Genomic DNA, 12,234 nt, shown 5'->3' on the forward strand with positions numbered 1-12,234 from the left:
TCTGGTCTCTGTATCCCCAAATGTACCTGTCAAGTCATTTATACAGAGCTAAAGGCCATAAAATGGGCACTTTACTTCTTATCTTCCATGCTGATAAAGACATTGCAGAAGAGCTATTTGCATAGAGATTATTAGCAGCAGGAGCACAGGGCGCCATTGCCATTGCTAATTGTCATAGAGACAGAGGCAGAAATGGAAATTCCAAGCAAACAGTACAAACTTATTATACAGAAATGGTGAAATTCATACCAGAATTACTTGTTTGTATGTCACATTATATTTACAGTGCCTTGTGAAAGTATTCGACCCCCTTGAATTTTTCAACTTTTTCCCACATTTCAGGCTTCAAATATACAGATAAAAATGTTAATGTTCTGGTGAAGAATCAACAACAAGTGGACACAATTGTGAAGTTGAACGAAATTTATTGCTTATTTTAAACTTTTGTAAAAAACAATAAACTGAAAATTGGGGCGTGCAATATTATTCATCCCCTTTACTTTCAGTGCAGCAAACTCACTCCAGAAGTTCATTGAGGATCTCTGAATGGTCCAATGTTGTCCTAAATGACTGATGATGATAAATATAAGCCCCTGTGTGTAATGAAGTCTCCGTATAAATGCACCTGCTCTGTGATAGGCTCAGTGTTCTGTTTAATGCGCAGAGAGCATCATGAAGACCAAGGAACACAACAGGCAGGTCCGTGATACTGTTGTGGAGGTTTAAAGCCAGATTTGGTTACAAAAAGATTTCCACAACTTTAAACATTCCAAGGAGCACTGTGCAAGCGATCATATTGAGATGGAAGGAGCATCATACCCCTGCAAATCTACTAAGACCCGGCCGTCCATCCAAACTTTCATCTCAAACAAGGACAAGACTGATCAGAGATGCAGCCAAGAGGCCCGTGATCCCTCTGGATGATCTGCAGAGATCTACAGCTGAGGTGGGAGAGTCTGTCCATAGGACAACAATCAGTCGTACACTGCACAAATCTGGCCTTTATGGAAGAGTGGCAAGAAGAAAGCCATTTCTCAAAGATATCCATAAAAAGTGTTGTTTAAAGTTTGCCACAAGACACCTGGAGACACCAAACATGTGGAAGAAGGTGCTCTGCTCAGATGAAACCAAAATTGAACTTTTTGGGCACAATGCCAAATGATATGTTTGGCGTAAAAGCAACACAGCTCATCACCCTGAACACACCATCCCCACTGTCAAACATGGTGGTGGCAGCGTCATAGTTTGGGCCTGCTTTCCTTCAGCAGGGACAGGGAAGATGGTTAAAATTGATGGGAAGATGGATGGAGCCAAATACAGGACCATTCTTGAAGAAAACCTGTTGGAGTCTGCAAAAGACCTGAGACTGGGACGGAGATTTGTCCTCCAACAAGACAATGATCCCAAACATAAAGCAAAATCTACAATGGAATGGTTCACAAATAAACGTATCCAGGTGTTAGAATGGCAAAGTCACAGTCCAGACCTGAACCCAATCGAGAATCTGTGGAAAGAGCTGAAAACTGCTGTTCACAAATGCCTCCATCCAACCTTTTTTCAGCTCCAGCTGTTTACAAAGGAAGAATGGGCGAGAATTTCAGCCTCTCCATGTGCAAAACTGCTAGACACATACCCCAAGAGACTGCAGCTGTAATCGCAGCAAAAGGGGGCGCTACAAAGGATTAACTTAAAGGGGATGAATAATTTTGAATGCCCCAATTTTCTGTTTATTATTTTTTATAAAAGTTTTAAAAAAAGCAATAAATATCGTTCAACTTCACAATTGTGTCCCACTTGTTGTTGATTCTTCACAGTAAAATTTAATTTTTTTATGTTTATGTTTGAAGCCTGAAATGTGGGAAAAGGTTGAAAAATTCAAGGGGCCGAATACTTCCGCAAGGCACGGTACATGGTATCAGTGTTGGACTCTGGTGGGCCCTCCTCCTTGATTCTGTTTGTTTGGAGAAGAAACATCTAAGCTAAAGTAAAAGCCCTATGAGTGCTTGGTCTGTAGAAAGCTACTTTTCAACTCTCCTTGTCCATTTTCTTCTATTGTATAAGTGAAAATCCTGTCTTGAACCAAAGACGAGGATGATAGGCGATAGGATGGTTGTTATGATTTTTCTGAGGGAGCCACTGCCAGACTCCTTTGGCAGAGGCTTTTCCAACTGAGAAAAAAGGATCAGCCATCAGAACATAGACATCATATTCTACCCCCTGAATCCTATTCTATTCTACCCTCTGACACTACCTTCAGGGGAGAGTTGGTCGTCCCTCATACTGATTAGACTAGATTCAGCTTCATAAGCCCTCCATACACAATAGATAGCTGTTGGGCAAACAATGGATTGGATGATCATTTGGCCTGCAGTTATCTTGCCCGACTCCCATACACAGGAGCGCTCGCTCTGCCGTATGCTCCTGTGCTCTCTATAAGAATGTTGCTACCAGATATTTCTAGTGGTGGTTTATCTCACCAAGAAAAAAAAGGTTTGACGATCCAAAATCAGATGTCAGATTTTTAACTCCTATGATGTCATCTTTCAAGAGGGAGTCTGGAAGCCTACATACACGATAGACTGACGGCCAAGCCAACCAATATTGGCGGATGCATACAAGATTAGTCTAATGTATATGGGGGCTTAAACCCCTTTCATACACATGAAAGTTGTCTCTTGCGATGTATTTTTGTTCTCTGGGGAGATAAGTCGGTGCCATAGGTATCAGTGAGGTCGCCTTGCCGTTGGCTGTTGGGCTCACATAAAACTGGCCATTTTTGTGTGCTAAGTATCTCAATTTTTACATGTTTTTCATAGCAGTAATGCAAGTCTATATACCCATATTTATTGTTCCACATATCTTAGCGCTACAGAGTGCACCTGTCTCTTTTTTTGTTACTATGTTTCATGTTCAGTTTGCACCTGTTCACATTAGAAAGTTAGGAAGTGCCATCAGTCTTTTTGTTAGATTACAGGGATATTTATATCTGCTCTTCAGCCTTAAGGGGGCTTTACACGCAGCGACATCGTTAGCGATGTCGCTGGTGAAAGCACCTGCCCCCGTCGGTTGTGCGTTACGAGCAAATCGCTGCCCGTGGCGCATAACATCGTTAGGACCCGTCACACGGACTTACCTGCCTAGCGACGTCGCTGTTGCCGGCGAACTGCCTCCTTTCTAAGGGGGTGGGTCGTTTGGCGTCACAGCGACGTCACTAAGCGGCCGCCCAATAGAAGCGGAGGGGTGGAGATGAGTGGGCGGAATATCCCACCCACCTCCTTCCTTCCTCATTGTGGGCGGCCGTGGGTACGGTGATGTTCCTCGTTCCTGCGGTGTCACACATAGCGATGTGTGCTGCCTCAGGAACGACGAACAACCTGCGTCCTCAACATCCAACGATTTTTTGAAAATGAACGACGTGTCAACGTTGGGCGATTTGGTGAGTATTTTCCATCGTTAACAGCTGCTCGTTGGTGTCACACGCAACGACGTCGCTAACGATGCCGGATGTGCGTCACGGAATCAGTTACCCCGGCAAAATATCGTTAGATACGTCGTTGCGTGTAACGGGGCCTTTAGATGATTTTAATTCTTCATTTGCATGTTCCTGTGTACCCATAAATTGAAGGGTTTTTAACCCAAAGAGAGGCAATTAGAGTTGGCAGGAACTGAACAAAAAGAGGTCGCCTTGCCGTTGGCTGTTCGGCCAATGTGAAAGACTGGCCATTTTTGTGTGCTAAGTATCTCAATTTTTGCATGTTTTTTTCAGAGCAGTAATGCATGTCTATATTCCCCTATTCATTGTTACACATATCTTAGCACTACAGAGTGCAGCTGTCGATTTTTTCTTACTATGTTTCATGTTTAGTATGCACTTGGTCACATTAGAAAGGTAGGATGTGCCATCAGTCTTTTTCTTAGATTATAGGTATCAGGGATAGCATCGAATTTTGACATTGAGAAGGCATGCATGCTCAGAAGAAGCAGAAGTGCATGTACATAGGGGAAAAGGAAGGTATAGTTAAGACAAAACCTTCACCTACGTGGTTGTCTGCACAAACAGATGTAGCAGAATTACTTAAATTCATTTCTACATAGCCTTACAGGTGTGAATTACATATTTTTATTTTCTGACATTTCATGATTTTGACTATGTTTCTATTTAGCTGTAATAAATCTGTCTTCTCTGTCTGGGGACCTGTTCAAAATCAATGGATATTAATTTCCTTCCATTTATGTCATGTGTTTTGTATAATTTTTCACCAATTTCATGATACAATTTAAAAAAAAAAAATGGTGCAACATCCTTGTATATGAAAGAAAAGAACTTTGCAAAAAAAAGTGACTTAAAAAATTCCCCTAATAATAACTTACTTTTTTGACATTTTTTGCAGATTTTGATGAATGTGGACAGTGCTTAGAAGGAAAAAGTGTGACCAGCGACTGATTTAGACTGATTTACTGCAGAAATTTGCAATTATTATGGCAGAAATCTGTTCCAAACACATGGCACAAGGGCATCAAAGATGAGCCAAATTTATTCATGGGTGTTTACAATCTAAGTCACTACGTTGCTACAAGACGTCACACTCCTTTCCTGCTAAGCTGCACTCAATAAGCGAGGTGTAAAATGTGACAAAATAATACTAAATGTGGAGCTAGGCAAATAAGATAGTTTTGTGCAAAATGAATGTACATCTCAATTTATTTTGCTTAGTAAATCTCCCCTTGTTTGATTTTTGTGTTTTTTTTTCATACTTTTCGTACATTTTTTCTCTCCTTAGATTTTTTCCCCCATATCTTGCTCGCTTGGGGTCAGACATTGGTTTCATGCATTATATAAATTACTATAGGTTTCACTGTAGTAAAAAAAAAATGCATTAAAACTGTACAAAAAAGAAAGGTTTTAATTATTTTCTAAAAAAAGCAGGAAAAAAAAAGTCACAAAACAATAAAAAAAGTCTAAAGGGAATCACAACCCATGTAGAGACATTTGTATTCAGCAGAAAACATTTAATCTGGAAGAGATTATGATTAAGATGTAAGTTGTAACCATTGCTTTTTTTATGTTTTGCTTTAATAAATCAATATTACACGTGAAAATATTAGGCTTGGTCACATATCTTATCAGGGAAATCCGCTTCTTTTGATCCTTCACTCTCAGTTCAGGGCTAAAACTCTGTATTCAGTGAAGACAGATTTCCTCATTACTGAATAAGAGACGACAGTTTGTGCTTATAAAATTCTATGAAGGAAGAGGAGATATTCTGCTGCAAGTTCTCCTGAGACAGCACAGTTCTCCATAGAACCTGCCTGCATGCAACCTCAGATCCTCACAAGATCTCCTTCTGTTCCTCTCTTATCTCCTCTTCCCACAATCACATACAAGATTTCTCCCGTGCCTCCCCCATAGTCTGGAACGCTCTACCCCAGCACATCAGACTCTGCCCTACCGTGGAAAGCTTCAAGAGGAACCTGAAGACCCACCTCTTCCAACAAGCCTACAACCTACAATAACCCTCAGTCCAGTAGACCACTGCGCAACCAGCTCTGTCCTCACCTATTGTACCCTCACCCATTCCCTGTAGACTGTGAGCCCTCGCGGGCAGGGTCCTCTCTCCTCCTGTAGACTGTGAGCCCTCGCGGGCAGGATCCTCTCTCCTCCTGTAGACTGTGAGCCCTCGCGGGTAGGATCCTCTCTCCTCCTGTAGAGTGTGAGCCCTCGCGGGCAGGATCCTCTCTCCTACTGTAGACTGTGAGCCCTCGCGGGCAGGATCCTCTCTCCTCCTGTAGACTGTGAGCCCTCGCGGGTAGGATCCTCTCTCCTCCTGTAGAGTGTGAGCCCTCGCGGGCAGGATCCTCTCTCCTCCTGTAGACTGTGAGCCCTCGCGGGCAGGATCCTCTTTCCTCTTGTAGACTGTGAGCCCTCGTGGGCAGGGTCTTCTCTCCTCCTGTAGACTGTGAGCCCTCGCGGGCAGGATCCTCTTTCCTCTTGTAGACTGTGAGCCCTCGTGGGCAGGGTCTTCTCTCCTCCTGTAGACTGGGAGCCCTCGCGGGCAGGATCCTCTTTCCTCCTGTAGACTGTGAGCCCTTGCGGGCAGGGTCCTCTCTCCTCCTGTAGACTGTGAGCCCTCGCGGGCAGGGTCCTCTCTCCTCCTGTAGACTGTGAGCCCTCGCGGGCAGGATCCTCTCTCCTCTTGTAGACTGTGAGCCCTCGCGGGCAGGGTCTTCTCTCCTCCTGTAGACTGTGAGCCCTCGCGGGCAGGATCCTCTCTCCTCCTGTACCAGTCTGTTTTATATTGTTAATGATTGTTGTACGTAAACCCTCTTTCACTCGTAAAGTGCCATGGAATAAATGGCGCTATAATAATAAATAATAATAATAGAACTTCATAAGCACCAACTGTCATTTCCTATCTCTGTAATGGGATAGTCTATATTCACTGAAGACTAGAGATGAGCGGTTTCGTCGAGGCTCGGTTCACTGGCAGCAAACGAGCCGAGCCTCCACTGGTTTGAGCTTGACCCAAACCCCGGATCCAGTCACTGATTGACAGTTTAAGTCTCCTCCCACATACAGCCAGCCATACGCAGATCACTTCCAGGGGACGGTGGACAGGCTTTTTCAAACTTTTTTTTTTTTTTTGGAGGGGTGCACACTACATCCAATTCCGCTGTTGTTACCCCCAGTGTGAGCCGTTCATACACACTGTGCAGAGCACCGAGTGTACACGAGCACAGCGTTGCTCGCATCCGAACCCAAACCTTGATCTTTAAATTTGGGGTTAGATTCAAAAACCGAATCTTAGGTTCCCTCATCTCTACTGAAGACACATTTTACCTGGGAATTGAGACTTTTGAGAATGAAAGATCAGTGCAGAGCTAGAAAGAAGCAGATTTCTCTGATATATGACGCTTCTTTTCAGCTGTGCTATTGATTTATGAAGAATAAAAAAAAAAGTAAAACTACGGTTACTTTTCAAGAGCAGCTGGAACCGGAGGAGCGGAGATCTCAAGGCCAAGTGGAATTTCGATTCCTGATTCCTTTGCCTGAGGCTTTTCATTGATGACATATCTTATCAGAATCGTTCTGCTCTTTGGTCCCAGATAAAAAGTCCAGAATAGTATTTATTGTTCTCCGTTAATCGTTTGATCATCTGCACTATACGAGACGCCATAAACCCAGCATGAAGCTTCAAATCACAGGATGAATATGACCTATGATGACCTTTGTGAAAATAGAAATGACGCATCATGACCGTTACACGATCTTAGTCATGTGACTAAAATGAGCGAAACGCGTCGTTTGCTTCCCTGACGCGCATATGGAGTTTTAATAAATATTAAATAATGGATTGGTATTTTTTATATTTATACATATAAATCCAGGGGCACTATTTCTATAATTTGGCCATTTGGTTTCAATTAAGATCATGCGAAAAATGCATCTTGCAACAAAAGTAATGGTGGTTCTGGCGCCATATTCCTGCTTAACGCCAGCCACCAACAAATTAATATACAGTGTGTCCACCCATATCCTGTCCACCGCCATTAACTTGAGATCGGCAGCAGCTATAGGCATAGAAGTGGTGTCTAGGTATAGTAAAGTAGCCATGCGCTACGCAATGAAACCACCTATAGCGCCACCTGGTGGAAAACAACGGAGTTAGCATTTTTATCTCGAAAACGGAACGAGAGAGAAAAAAAGTGAATTACAAAGTTGTAGGGCATCATCAATTCAATACGAATCAACACCTTGCATACAGAAATGCTATGATTAGAATGTGTAAAACTCACAAGGCTGCGGACGTGAAGCGATACCTCATGGAGACCTTCCTACAAGTCATTGGGTATGGTGGCTGTGTGGAGTGACCTGCACGCTCACCTGACCTGACCACATTGGACTTCTTTCTGTGAGGTCACATCAAACAGCAGGTGTATGCGACCCCTCCACCAACATTGCAGGATCTACGACCACGTATCACAGATGCTTGTGCAAACGTGTCACCTGCCATATTACACAGCGTGCAGCAAGATACAGTATGCTGTGCAGAGCCCAGATGTGCATTGCAGCTGACGGGGGACACTTTGAGCATCAAAAGTTAAATGAGCGCCATATGTGTGACCAGCATTCAATGTTTTGGGGGTGTCATGGGTCTCATACCATAGCATTTCTGTATGCAAGGTGTTGATTCGTATTGAATCGATGATGCCCTACAACATTGTAATTCACTTTTTTTCTCTATCTTGTTCCGTTTTCGAGATAAAAATGCTAACTCCGTTGTTTTCCACCAGGTGGTGCTATAAGTGGTTTCATTGCGTAGCGAATGGATACTTTACTATACCTAGACACCACTTCTATGTCTATAGCTGCAGCCGTTCTCAAGTTAATGGCGGTGGACAGGATATGGGTGGACACTGTATATAGTAGTAATGATAATATTGAACAGAATTAAGTAGGTTAGTTCTGCCCTCCACATCAATCACGGGAAAAATGAATTGCCCATCCCTGCTTTAATGCATTAGTTGCATGTCTGCAGCGCGACCTTCTGGTAAATTGAGATAATTATTTTTCTGTTGATTGAATATCTCTAGCGCCACCTTAAGGTAGGATAAGACGGCATTTTTTCCGTTGATAAGATCTGCTGAAATAAATGAACAAGATTTCTCTTTCTGATGGATTTTTGGCAGAGCTTCTCCTCTATCTAAGGCCTCTTGCACACGTCCGTGCATTTAACGCACGTGTGTGACGGTCCATGGGGCAGGTTAGTGTATTTGTCCTTGTGTATGTTTTCCATGTGCTATCTGTGTGACATCCAGATAGCACACGGACAGCATGACCTGGTATACTTACCTGTCTCCGGCGCTGCTGTTACTTCTGGGTCTGCAATTAGCGCAGTGAATATGCATGAGCATAATGAGCGGGACCCGGAAGCAACAGCAGAGGCTGAGACTGCAGCGGCGGAGACAGGTAAGTATAATTTTTTTTTTTTAAGTGACGTGTTTTCTCTGGTACGTGTTACACTGATGTCACACGGATCACACATTTGGTGTGAAAACACTGATGTGTGCTCAGATCCATTGAACTTAATGGGTGTAGATGTGGCTGTGTCTCCGGTACGTGTGGAAATGGACGTCACACATACCGGAAACACGGACGTGTGAAGGAGCCTAAATGAGTATGTACCTATGATTAGAGATGGGGAACATTTTTAAAATATTTTAGGACTGTCGTCAAAATTGGGGTGCACATTGGCATTACGTATGTAACGTTTGGTATCAAATTTTTTATTTTTTTAGGCTGTGTGGCAAGAATACATCTGATTGATAAACAGCTGGCAGCTGAGCTGGAGATGAGACATGGATCTTTTCCTGACATTTCTCACATTATATAGATCTGTGCACAGTATGTAAAGCTCTATGGAATTAATGGGGTTATATAAGTGAATAAATATTATATTATTATTACTATTATTATCTGAGGCACAGCAGACAATTCTCCTGCAAAATCTGCAGAAAATCACCACTAGGTGGAGCTTTTCTTTTACATTTTTACTTATATTCAATTAATATATTAGTAAGATATTAATATCTATATATAGTAAATATCTATATAATAGTAATATATTATATTCTTCAATTAATTTTAGTAAGAGCTCTATGCAGGCAAGAGGGAACCATTTCTATGGCTGTGTGTAAGTATCATCAACAGTCCTTCTCCTAGCACTGATTATTGGGCGCCCACTGGCAGGGCACAGTAAGCAGCGCATGTGTGGGCACTCCTGGCACTGATTATGGGGCGCCCACTGGAAGGGCACAATAAGCAGCTCATGTGTGGGCACTCCTGACACTGATTATGGGGCGCCCACTGGAAGGGCACAATAAGCAGCGCATGTGTGGGCACTCCTGGCACTGATTATGGGGCGCCCACTGGAAGGGCACAATAAGCAGCGCATGTGTGGGCACTCCTGACACTGATTATGGGGCGCCCACTGGCAGGGCACAATAAGCAGCGCATGTGTGGGCACTCCTGGCACTGATTATGGGGCGCCCACTGGAAGGGCACAATAAGCAGCGCATGTGTGGGCACTCTTGGCACTGATTATGGGGCGCCCACTGGCAGGGCACAAAAAGCAGCGCATGTGTGGGCACTCCTGGCACTGATTATGGGGCGCCCACTGGAAGGGCACAATAAGCAGCGCATGTGTGGGCACTCCTGACACTGATTATGGGGCGCCCACTGGCAGGGCACAATAAGCAGCGCATGTGTGGGCACTCCTTGGCACTGATTATGGGGCGCCCACTGGCAGGGCACAATAAGCAGCGCATGTGTGGGCACTCCTGGCACTGATTATGGGGCGCCCACTGGCAGGGCACAATAAGCAGCGCATGTGTGGGCACTCCTGGCACTGATTATGGGGCGCCCACTGGCAGGGCACAATAAGCAGGGCATGTGTGGGCACTCCCTGGCACTGATTATGGGGCGCCCACTGGCAGGGCACAATAAGCAGGGCATGTGTGGGCACTCCTGGCACTGATTATGGGGCGCCCGTTGGCAGGGCACACTAAGCAGCGCATGTGTGGGCACTATTTTGGCACAGTTTATGCCTCTGCTGGCATTATTGTTTTCCAGGCGGCGCCCCTAGCAGTTACTGTATGCACTGGTGTAGTATTGCTTATAGCGGTGCCCTTTTGGCCCTGTTTATAAGGGGTTTCTGCTAGTTTGTGATGACACTGCTAGTAGCCACATTTCATAGCCACTGGCCAAACACTCTGCCCCTTATACACATTTTCTCAGCGGAGGAAGCCGGTGACAGTCTCCTATAGTAATGTCTTATCTCCTTGAAAACAAAAAGATCGGACATGTTGAAATCCAACTGCCTGGTCAGTCTGCTGTGGGGAGTTTCGGGAGGCCCCCATAAAGAATAGATGATGATCAGCTGTCCCGCCATGATGCGCCGATATACATTTGATATATATGGCCATCTACAGATTTATGTAGGGCGCTGTGCTGGCATTATTATCAGGAGGTGCCCTGCTCACAATGTTTTATGGGGTCACTTTCATGGCAGTATTTATAGGGGCGCTCTGCTGGCTCTGGTTTATGGGGTCACTCTCTGGCAGTATTTATGGGGTCACTTTCTGGCAGTATTTATAGGGGCGCTCTGCTGTCACTCGTTTATGGGGTGACTTTCTGGCAGTATTTATAGGGGTGCTCTGCTGGCTCTGATTTATGGGGTCACTTTCTGGCAGTATTTATAGGGGCGCTCTAGTTTATGAGGTCATATTCTGGCAGTATTTATAGGGGCGCTCTAGTTTATGAGGTCATATTCTGGAAGTATTTATAGGGGCACTCTGCTGTCACTTGTTTATGGGGTCACTTTCTGGCAGTATTTATAGGGGTGCTCTGCTGGCTCTGATTTATGGGGTCACTCTCTGGCAGTATTTATAGGGGCACTCTGCTGGCTCTGGTTTATGGGGTTACTTTCTGGCAGTATTTATAGGGGTGCTCTGCTGGCTCTGATTTATGGGGTCACTTTCTGGCAGCATTTATAGGGGTGCTCTGGTTTATGAGGTCATATTCTGGCAGTATTTACAGTATAGGGGCACTCTGCTGTCACTTGTTTATGGGGTCACTTTCTGGCAGTATTTATAGGGGTGCTCTGCTGGCTCTGATTTATGGGGTCACTTTCTGGCAGTATTTATAGGGGTGCTCTGGTTTATGGGATCATATTCTGGCAGTATTTATAGGGGTGCTCTGCTGTCACTTGTTTATGGGGTCACTTTCTGGCAGTATTTATAGGGGTGCTCTGCTGGCTCTGATTTATGGGGTCACTTTCTGGCAGTATTTATAGGGGTGCTCTGGTTTATGGGATCATATTCTGGCAGTATTTATAGGGGCGCTCTGGTGGCTCTGGTTTATGGGGTCACTTTCTGGCAGTATTTATAGGGGCGCTCTGATGGCTCTGCTTTATGGGTCACTTTCTGGTAGTATTGATAGGGGCGCTCTGCCATCACTCGTTTATGGGGTCACTTTCTGGCAGTATTTATAGGGGTGCTCTGCTGGCTCTGATTTATGAGGTCACTTTCTGGCAGCATTTATAGGGGCGCTCTGGTTTATGAGGTCATATTCTGGCAGTATTTATAGGGGCACTCTGGTTTATGAGGTCATATTCTGGCAGTATTTATAGGGGCACTCTGCTGTCTCTCGTTTATGGGGTCACTTTCTGGCAGTAT

The sequence above is a fragment of the Anomaloglossus baeobatrachus genome, chromosome 7, assembly GCF_048569485.1.
Source record: "Anomaloglossus baeobatrachus isolate aAnoBae1 chromosome 7, aAnoBae1.hap1, whole genome shotgun sequence".
Classification (NCBI taxonomy): Eukaryota; Metazoa; Chordata; class Amphibia; order Anura; family Aromobatidae; genus Anomaloglossus; species Anomaloglossus baeobatrachus.